The sequence below is a fragment of the Lygodium microphyllum genome, chromosome 2 (assembly GCF_053477565.2).
Source record: "Lygodium microphyllum isolate KBCC chromosome 2, Lygodium_microphyllum_v1.1.10, whole genome shotgun sequence".
Classification (NCBI taxonomy): Eukaryota; Viridiplantae; Streptophyta; class Polypodiopsida; order Schizaeales; family Lygodiaceae; genus Lygodium; species Lygodium microphyllum.
In genome coordinates this window covers 136,777,977-136,788,006 of record NC_141136.1, presented here as the reverse complement: position 1 = coordinate 136,788,006, position 10,030 = coordinate 136,777,977, and the positions used below count along the sequence as shown (strand labels likewise).

At 44.9% G+C, this 10,030-nt stretch overlaps 1 non-coding gene across 1 annotated transcript; it reads left to right on the top strand.

Moving 5' to 3' along the window:
* The first annotated feature begins 9,237 nt into the window (after positions 1 to 9,237).
* Positions 9,238 to 9,305, top strand: LOC148040367 (small nucleolar RNA SNORD36). Its single transcript, XR_015688716.1, has one exon. It is a non-coding gene; the product is annotated as a small nucleolar RNA SNORD36 (small nucleolar RNA).
* Positions 9,306 to 10,030: the final 725 nt, after the last annotated feature.

Below are 10,030 nucleotides of genomic sequence, written 5' to 3'. Positions count from 1 at the left end.
CAAAGAAGAAAGAAAAAAAAAACAAATAAACAAATTTGTTATGAGAGAAAAGGAAGCAATTTCCTGTCATAGCGGGCCTCGTTCCAAGAAAAGGTGGTAAACACCCTTGGGCGAGAAGATGGCTGTGGAAAAGGTGGTAACACCCAGCAGTCAAGAAAGTGGATTCATTAATTGATATCCCTAGGATCCAATTCCGACGCTGCCTCCCTTGGTACGCTGTGTCCTGGGTCTCTTTGCAAAGTGACTAACTGTCCTCTAGCAGACGACATGTTCCTATCCAACACAATAATCGATTTGATGGCTACCTCCCTGGGTACGCCTCTTCAACAACTGATGACGCGATCTTCATCGACAACCCCTTGAGTGATGTGAGCTTTCATCCTAACCGGATGGGGAAGTGAGTACGGTTGCCCTCTGTATCTATCAACAGAGAGTGAGACAGAGGGTGGGGCGAGAGACCAATCTTTTCCCTTCAAATCAAATGAGAGGTGAGAAGTGTGAATGAAGAGTTGCACGCACGGGATGGGCCTCTCAATGCACAAAGCACAATTTGTTTCTGTGCACTGCACCATAAGGCTCCCTTGCCTTCCTTCTTGCACCGTATGCCGGCACAGGGCGGGATGCACTGTTGCACCATCAACTGCGCACAAGGCATACACCCTTTGCACAAGTGACTGTGAGGATTACATCAATGGGTTTCAGGAAAGGCTGCCCTCTTGTATCTCTCAACAGAGTGTGAAACAGCGGGTGGGCTGAGTGTGACTGGAGTTTCTTCAATCAATTACCGAGAGGTGAGATTGAGGGACGTTACGACACTTGGAGTTAGGTATGTTCCCGTTTCCCGATGCACCCACGGGATGGGTTTTTACCGTCAACACAAGACACGTGACCCTGTTCTGTACACGGCACTGTAAGGCTCCCTTGCCTTCCTCCTTGCACCTATGCCAGACGGGTTGGACGCACTAATGCACCATCAACCATGTACCCTGGCATACTCCTTCTGCACCATTCCCCCTTGTCGATTTCTAAACCGGGTATGCGATATGGGTTTAATCATTCTTCCTCAAGTGAATTAGTCATGGGGCGAGTGACTGATCTTTCATTCCAATTGAGTGATTGTGAGTTGAGTGTAATATCCCTCATCATCGACAAATTTCCTGCGATTCCTTCCATTAGCTACCTCCCTAGGTGCTGCCGCGTGGTCCCTGCCATGACGAACGTGTGCCGAGAAGATGCCTTGGTCCCTCCATCGCCGACAACAACACTGGACGTGCCGTCGACACTCAACCTTGATTCTTGACGAAACAGGCCAAGTTTTTCTAACCCTACACTTTGGGTTCTTCGTGCCGGTCATGTTTTAAGTGTGGGGAAGTTAGTGGATGGTCTGTGGCGTGGTCTTAGGTCCCTGTTGTTCGGTTAACCCTATCTGTTAAGGTCTTAAGTGTGGGGACGCGTCCCTGCGCGTCTATGTTGCATACCCCTTTGCATATGCCTTATCTTGTTCATGCATGAATGCCTTGCCTTGCTTTTACCCTAATGGGATCCCTTCCCACCCTTCCAGTTATGTTCCACCCACCCTTGGGGCTGTTTCCTTGCAGTTTTCCTTCATTCCCTGATTTTGAGGTCCTGCCATGTGAATGCACCCTACGTTCACCAAAGTCCCCATCCAACCTTATAGCCCTGTTCCTCCCATTGAACGGTCCATTTTTCCTTTTTACCTACCCCTATTCCGGTGCACGGTTTTTGAGTTATTAATTATGCAATTTAGCCGATTTTCCATGTGAACGCGCTTTTCTTGCTTCGGAACCGTGCTCTGACGTCATAGCCTTGACTAGCGCTTTTTCGCTGACATTTTTCCTTTTTATTCCGCATCATTTCGATACATGGTTTGTCCGTTATTAATTTTCCGGGTTTTCACGACTTTTTCGTGTGTATTTTTGACATTTTTCCATGTGAACCTACCCTATTTGCATCGGAATTCCAATTTGATTTGACAGCCGTGTCCCCTGTGCCTTCCCCCACCTTTTTCCTTTTTCCTCCACCCTTTTTCGACTTGTGGATTTTTACTTATTAAATTTTAAATGAGTTTTCGGGAGTATTTTTGGAGTTTTTCACATGTGAATCCCTCCTATTTCCGCCGGAACTGCGGTTTAACATGATAACCCTGTGCCACCCCTTACTGCGGACATTTTTCCTTCTTACTGCATGTCATTCCGGTGAATGGTTTGTTCGATATTAATTTCCGATCCCATTTTCGGGTTTATTTTTTGGGTTTTTCCCATGTGAACACGTCTTATCTCAGTCGGGATTATGTTTTGATGTGATAGGATTGTCGGGCACATCTTTTTGCACAGTTTTCCTTTTTGACATTTTTCCATGTGAACCTACCCTATTTGCATCGGAATTCCAATTTGATTTGACAGCCGTGTCCCCTGTGCCTTCCCCCACCTTTTTCCTTTTTCCTCCACCCTTTTTCGACTTGTGGATTTTTACTTATTAAATTTTAAATGAGTTTTCGGGAGTATTTTTGGAGTTTTTCACATGTGAATCCCTCCTATTTCCGCCGGAACTGCGGTTTAACATGATAACCCTGTGCCACCCCTTACTGCGGACATTTTTCCTTCTTACTGCATGTCATTCCGGTGAATGGTTTGTTCGATATTAATTTCCGATCCCATTTTCGGGTTTATTTTTTGGGTTTTTCCCATGTGAACGCGTCTTATCTCAGTCAGGATTATGTTTTGATGTGATAGGATTGTCGGGCACATCTTTTTGCACAGTTTTCCTTTTTTTTGCACCTCATTCCGATGCACGGATTTTTCGATATTAATTTTTAAATTGCGTTTTTGGTTCGTTTTTTGTGTTTTTTGCACGTGACCGCCCTTTACCCCTCCCGGAACCCCTGTCCCGTATTTTCCTTGTTTTCCCCCTGTCGTCCTGCCCACTTTTTGTTTTTACGCTATTTCGTTTTGACGTCCGGATTGGGAGTTATTAATTTTTCTTTATTTTTACGTTTTTTCTCGCGCCCGTTTTGCGCGTGAACGCGCCCTTTTTCGATTTTACGCGTCTCCACGTGCCCCGGTCGTGTCCGCGTAACCCGTACAGTCTTCCCCGCGCCATTTCAATCCCGTCACGGTAAATTTTTTTACCCCGCCCCGCGCACGTGCGCGGGACGGGGGTACGCACCCATCCCTTCCCACCCTTCCCCTTCCTTTGGGCACCCCCTATCCCCCTTGGACCCCTACCCTGCCCATACCCCTTCCCCTACCCCGCCCATAACCCCACCCCTTCCCCCCCAACTGCCCACCCCTTCCCCCCAACCGCCCTTCCCTCTCTCTTTCTCTCTCCCTTTCTTTCTTTCTCTCTTCCTGCGTGCAGCTCTCCTCCTTCGCCTCCTACCCCCCCGTGCAGCTCTCCTCCCTCGCCCCCAGCGCCTCCTCGCCTTCTCCTCCCTACCCCCCCAGCGCCCCCCCAGCGCCTCCTCGCCTTCTCCTCCCTACCCCTCCAGCGCCTCCCTCGCCCCTAGCGCCCCCCCAGAGCCTCCCTCGTCGCCTTCTCCTCCCTACCCCTCCAGCGCCTCCCTCGCCCCCAGCGCCCCCCCAGCGCCTCCTCGCCTTCTCCTCCCTACCCCCCCAGCGCCCCCCCAGCGCCTCCTCGCCTTCTCCTCCCTACCCCCCCAGCGCCCCCCCAGCGCCTCCCTCGTCGCCTTCTCCTCCCTACCCCTCCAACGCCCCCCCGCCATTCTGCTCCTCCCCGTACTCCCCCCCCCGCCCTTCTGCCGCCCTCCTGCTCCTCGCGCCCCCCCGGCGGCATGCCCCAGCCCGCTCCTCCCCCAGCCTGCTCCTCCCCCAGCCCGTCCCTCCCCCGCCGTTCTTCTCCCCTCCCCCCGCCGCCGGTTGCCGCGCCACGCAGGCCGTCGGGTCGTCGAATCGCCGCCGTCCGGCCGCCGAAATGCCGCCTCCCGTCGGAAGTCGCCGCTGCAGCCGCCAGCTCGCCGCCGGATGCTGCCACCACCCTCCTCTTCCCTTCCTAACCTAGGTTAGTTTCACTAACCTACCAGTCATCTAACTAACCTAACATTAGTTACCCTAATTCACATTAGTTAGGTTAACTAATTTCCCCTAACCCCCTAATTCACCTTAGTTCGGTTAGTTACCCTTCACCATAGTTAGGTTAGGTATAATTAACCTTAGTTAGGTCTCTAACTAAACCTAACCCTAACTAGAGCCCTAACTCTAACTAAACCTAACCCTAACTAGAGCCCTAACTCTAACTAAACCTAACCCTAACTAGAGCCCTAACTCTAACTAAACCTAAACCTAACTAGAGCCCTAACCCTAACTAAACCTAATCCTAACTAGAGTACTAACACTAACCCTAACCCTAACCCTGACTTACCCCTAGCTAGGTTAGTGTTAACCTAACCATAGTTAACCGTGTTAACCTAACTATAGTTAACCTAGACTAACCTCACCATAGTCAACTTAATTAACTAACCCCAACTTAGTTAATTTAACTTAGTTGATTCACCTACCTAGTTGACTAACCTAGCCTAGTTGACTAACCTAAGCAACCTAGACTAACCTGACTTGCTTTAGGTAGACTAACATGACTTACCCCACTAACCAGACTTAATTGACTTATGCCTAACTGACTTATCTTATTAATGTGATTTAGGTGACTTAATTAATCACTACATTAATTTTTCCATAAAAAAAACTTTCAGAAAAATTTCTAAAAATTCCTTTTGCCTTTTGTCAATTTTTGGGAATTTTTCTGCTGGAAATTGCCTACCCTATAATTTCTGAAAATTCCACATTTCCTAAATTTACCCCTAAATTGCCAATAAATGTAGAAAATTCATTTAAAAAATTGTAAAAATTTCTAAAAACATTCTTAAAAATTCCCCTCACCTCCCTTGCTCATTTTCCATTTATTCAACCATAACTAATCACAACTAAAAATAAAAAAATAAATAAAAATAAAAAACCAACACAAACCAAATCAACACATCTGCTAAGGTGTTGTCATTGTTGTTTCATCAGTGCTCTTTACTTTTCCTTTACTGGAACTCTTCCGTGCGCATTCCTGCATTACATACACACCCCTTCCAGGTATTTATTTTATGTGCTTTATTTATTTTTATTTTTCCCCTTAATCACAAATTAATTGTTAAAATGAACCCTTTAATTCACCCACAGTTTCCACGCGCATTCGCGCTAAACACACATTCTTTTTAATTAAAATCAACCAGCCGTTCACTTAGCACGCGCTACGTGCGCTAAAGAGACACTTTAATTTTTTAATTAAAAAGAACCAGCCGTCACAAGAGCACGCGCTGGCAAAAAAGCGCTCCATATCACCTTAATTTGTAATCAATGAATTGCATTTAGAGACCCAGTCGGGAATCGAAGTCCGGGAATCGAATAACTGCACCGTTTTAACCTAATAATTGGTAAATAAATTTATAATAAGGAACCGCCATTTTCTTGCTAAGGTTTATCACCTAATAAAAATTCACCCATTTTTAATAATTGATTAAAATCAACCCTTCATTAAATTAATTCCCCCCTCACTGCACTTAATTCCCTTTTTAATGAAGTGTTTCGTGGGATGGGTATGCGCAGTCATTAGTGTTATTTTCCATGGTCCAGTCTTGGTTCTATCACAGATGTCGTATTGATATGTGTCGGATATGGTATGGTTTTGGTTTCATGTCTTAGTTACGGTTACGGGTACGGTATGCAGTTTTTTCTTTTTTTGCCTGATACGGGGTTCAGGGTGTTTGTCTAATGCATCGCATGAAGCTTTCGGTCGCATTTGTCTCAAGGTCATGTCAAATTTTTTCTAGGATGTGGTTTGCTTGGGGTTAGTAGGTCGTGTCACGTTTGATTTGTAATTCTCTTATCCTTGGTTTTTGTCTGTTGCTTTGCAGGCATTCTCCTTGATTGTCTGTGTTTGTGGTGTGTGTGTAACCATCTGAATGGCGCCTTCTCATGCTCCTCCCCCTATCCAGTACGTCCCATTAGTTAGTAGGGATTACTCGTCCCTACTTACTTTTGAGCCCCTCACGAAGGCAGGACTTGCTGCTTTTGTGGCCACTCCTTTTCCATTACTTCCAGAGGATCCGTCCTTATGTGATGAGTTCCTGGCCTCTTACAGCAAGAAGACAGGCATAGTCCAAGGCATGTCTATGACATTGACATCTCGAGGCTTAGGGAAGGCTCTATCTTTACCCTCCAAAGGAGAACCTTTTGTAACCACTCGTCAGCTCTTCTCTAATGAAGAGATTCTCAAGCTGTTGCAGAAGCAGACAAGGGAAGTCCTTGATGTTAAGAAAGTGATAAACTCTTCAGGAGTTTCGTTTTCTATGATTACTGATCCCGTATGGAAGATGATGTGTCAGTTCCTTCAGGACAGGTTCATGCCTGCCAAAACGCCATCCCACTATTTGTCCAAAGAGCTTTTCACAGCTTCCAGGATGGTGCTGAAAGGAGTTGCTATTGATTGGAGCACATACCTCCTCACTAAAATGGATCAGCATTTTGTTAAAGTCGCGAGGGGTAATGTTACCAATGTTACCTATGGATCATATTTGTCTGCCTTCTTGACCTATTCAGGTTTACAGAAGACTGTACCTCCACTTCCTCCATCAGATCCAGTACCTCCTCCTCCACCTTCAGAAGAGTCAGCACCTATTGACATTGAGGATGATGATTCTCCGCCTCCCCTGGTCATACAGCGCAAACGCTTGAAGAGGGTAGCGGATAAAGCCCCTGCTGTACTTCCCTCAGTGCCTATCCCTGCTACTTCTGGTAGTGAACTCCCTGGGTATCTCACTTGCAATAACCTGTTCAGAGCACATCGAGAAGGATCATTGGAGATCTCAGTTCCCTCCCTGAACAGTCTCGTTTCAGGAGATGCTATTCCTTTCCTTTGCAAGGATATTCAAAGTTCCATTGAGTTGTCAGTGACAGCCTGTGTTCAACAGCTGTACGCATCTTTCTATGAGGAGCTCATGCAGTCCAAGGACCAGTTGCATAAGGCAACATTTGAGTTAGCTTCTGCTAAGGATACCCTAGCAGATCTATTTAAGCAAATGGAACAGCAAACACAACTGGTTGCCACTCAAAGCGATGAGATTTCTTCATTGAAGACCCAGTTATTCGAGGCTCAGTCACAGGTTACTAGCCTTTCAGCAGAGAAGGAGAGGATGTCCAGCGAAGCGAACGAATTCCAAGTTCTTTTAGATGACAAGCTTTCAGCTTTACAGATGGCTAATGACACAGTGGCCAACCAAGCCTCCCAAATCCAGCAGTTGCAAGATCAGCTTGCAAAGTCCCGCTCTGTTCCTCCAAGCCCTCCTGTTCCATTGATTCCTTTTCTTTCACAGCAGGACTTGGCTGCCCTACAGAGACATGCTACTTTGTGCCCTCTATTCCAAGATAAAGTGGAAAGATTGCAGTCCAGAATGGACTTGTTATGGTCTACCTTTGAACAGTTTCAGGAATATGTCCTACCAGACCATTCTTTCTTTGTCCACTACCACTTACAGAAGTTGGTATTCTATATGAAGCTTTCCACGATGGATTTACCTTTTCCAAAGGATGGCTGGAGTGGGGCTTGGTCTGCTGAGTTGTTGACAGAGGTAGTCAGAATGGTCTTTGAAGATTCTGTCACGCCAGATACCATGTTGATGTCATACATGTATCTACGAGGAGATTTGTTAATCCCAGATGAGGTAGATATGGCATGGTATGTGGGGGATATGGTCTTGCAGGCTGTTTTATATGTCAATCATTTGGAGTTGCGCATAGCTGATATGTTTCAAAGTTATTCCTCCAAAGTAGCTGATTGTCAGGATAATTCGTGGCATCCCATGATTGATTCGGTGGTCCTCAATCAAAGACAAAACACAGCTCCTACCTTTGCCCAGAGTACTAACCAACTGAGGATGGATCTCTTAACCTATCTTTCCAAACATAATCCATTTGATGCTACCTTCTTTGATGCCTATCATAGACGATCTCTCTTAGGACCTTCTGTTCCTACCCTCCTCTATTACCAACAATTGGCTCACCGCTATGCTATATATATTTCCCTTTGTCAAACTAATTCCACAATAATTTTACCCCTTCTTTTCCAACCTTCATCTTTCCCTCAAATTCCTATTTTCACTTACTGTTCCTTTATTGAGGATAGGGTATTTTCCCCTTCTCCACCCTGTCCTTCACCCCTCATAAATGTACCCTCCACATTTCCTATTTATCAGTTAACACCGTTCCTTAGTGATTCCTTCCAAATTTCTGCCACTCCTTCTTTAACCTTTTCTTCCTTTTATGATTTTTCCTATCCTTCCCTACATCCACTTTCCCTTATTCCACTACCCTCTCCTAACACTTCCATATCTCAACCACCTCAGTTGGTTAGTGACTGTGACGGTTTTGATAATCAGATTTCCAGAAGAAGGGGATGGAGTTCGGATGATTGCCTTACAGGACTGCAGATTAATTGGCCAGTAATTCCAGGAGAATGGACAGCTTCCAGTCAAGCTTATCAAAACTATGTTCATTTTGCCCAACAATATTCACAGTCTGCAGATCCCTCAGTGAGATTAACTGCTCACTTTGCTTGGTACCTGGCGTATATGCATAGGCACTCTCATACTGATTCAAAGCCTATTCCAAAGTTGTGCATGAATGTCAATGTTAGCATTGATTCTCAGCAGCTGGAGATACTGTATTTTCATGCCCTCTGTTTGCCTAGCAGATACTTGGTCCTGTTGGAAAGGATGTGCTGTCTCCAATTTTTTCAAAATCCTCCCAAAAACTTTGTAGATGAATCCTTATCTATGGATCGATTCCGACAACATCAATCTTTTAAGAGGGATCATCTTCATTGATACCTTTCCAATGTATGGTGGAAGCTTTTAATGAAAATCTTTCTTTTTGAAGGAGTCATTCAGATGGTTGTGTTGTGTATTAGTGTTTGTGTTGTGAGTTCATTTATGTCAAACGAACGTGGTGGTTTTCTATTGGATTTCGTGTACGAGCTACGTTTTGGAAATTTGTGGTGCTGGGTTCGTGGATGGAGAATTGCAGAAGATGCAGATGAAGAAGAAGAAAACTTTTATATCCTTTACAAATTTGTGGTGATTTTCTTGTTTAATAAGAGGTGTTAATGTATCAAGAGTTTTCCTTTCTTTGTATTTTTATATCAGAAACATGTTATAAGTTGGGGTCGTGGTGGATGGATTCTTTCTGAAAAGCTATTGAAGATCAAAGTTGAGCTTTTCCCTGAACTTGTATTCCCTTTTTCCTGGGTCGCGAGGACGCTTCCTTATTAAGTGTGGGGATATGTTGAGTGTTGAAATGACTTGTTTTTTGGCTGATTTTTGTTGTTTTTGAGAGCTGAATGGTTGATTTTATGGGATGATTGGTTGATTTAGAAGTGGATTGAGAGTGTTTTGGATGATATTGATTGTGTTTTGGAAGTTCATGATGTTTGTTGATGGTTCTGTGATGTTCTGATAGGTTCTGAATGGTTCTGTATACCTTCTGTTTTGCTCTGTTTTGGTCTGTTTTGTTCTGATTGTCTTCTGTAAGGAGGGAAGGAGTATTGATTGATGAAGAATGAGATATTGTGAAAGTTTATTGAATGGTTTGTGAGAGTTTGAAATGGTTTGAGAGTGAGTTATGAGGTTTTGATGACCTTCTGTAACCTTCTGTAGGTCTTCTGTAGAGCTTCTGCTTCTGTTCTGCTTCTGTTATGTTCTGTTCTGTAGCTGTTCTGGTACTGTTCTGTAGACTGTTCTGTATGCTTCTGTAAGTGTTCTGTGGAATGTATGTGTGACTTTGGGAAAGTTTTCTAGCCTTGGAAAGAGGTGAATACAAGTGCAAAAGAGCTGAAAGAAGTGGAAGAAGTAGCTACTGAAGACTCAAGAGAAGACTAGAGTGAAGTGATAGTAGTGAGCTGTGAAGAGACATTGTAGTGGCTCTGGTGACCCTTCATATCAGACATACCTCTTGGG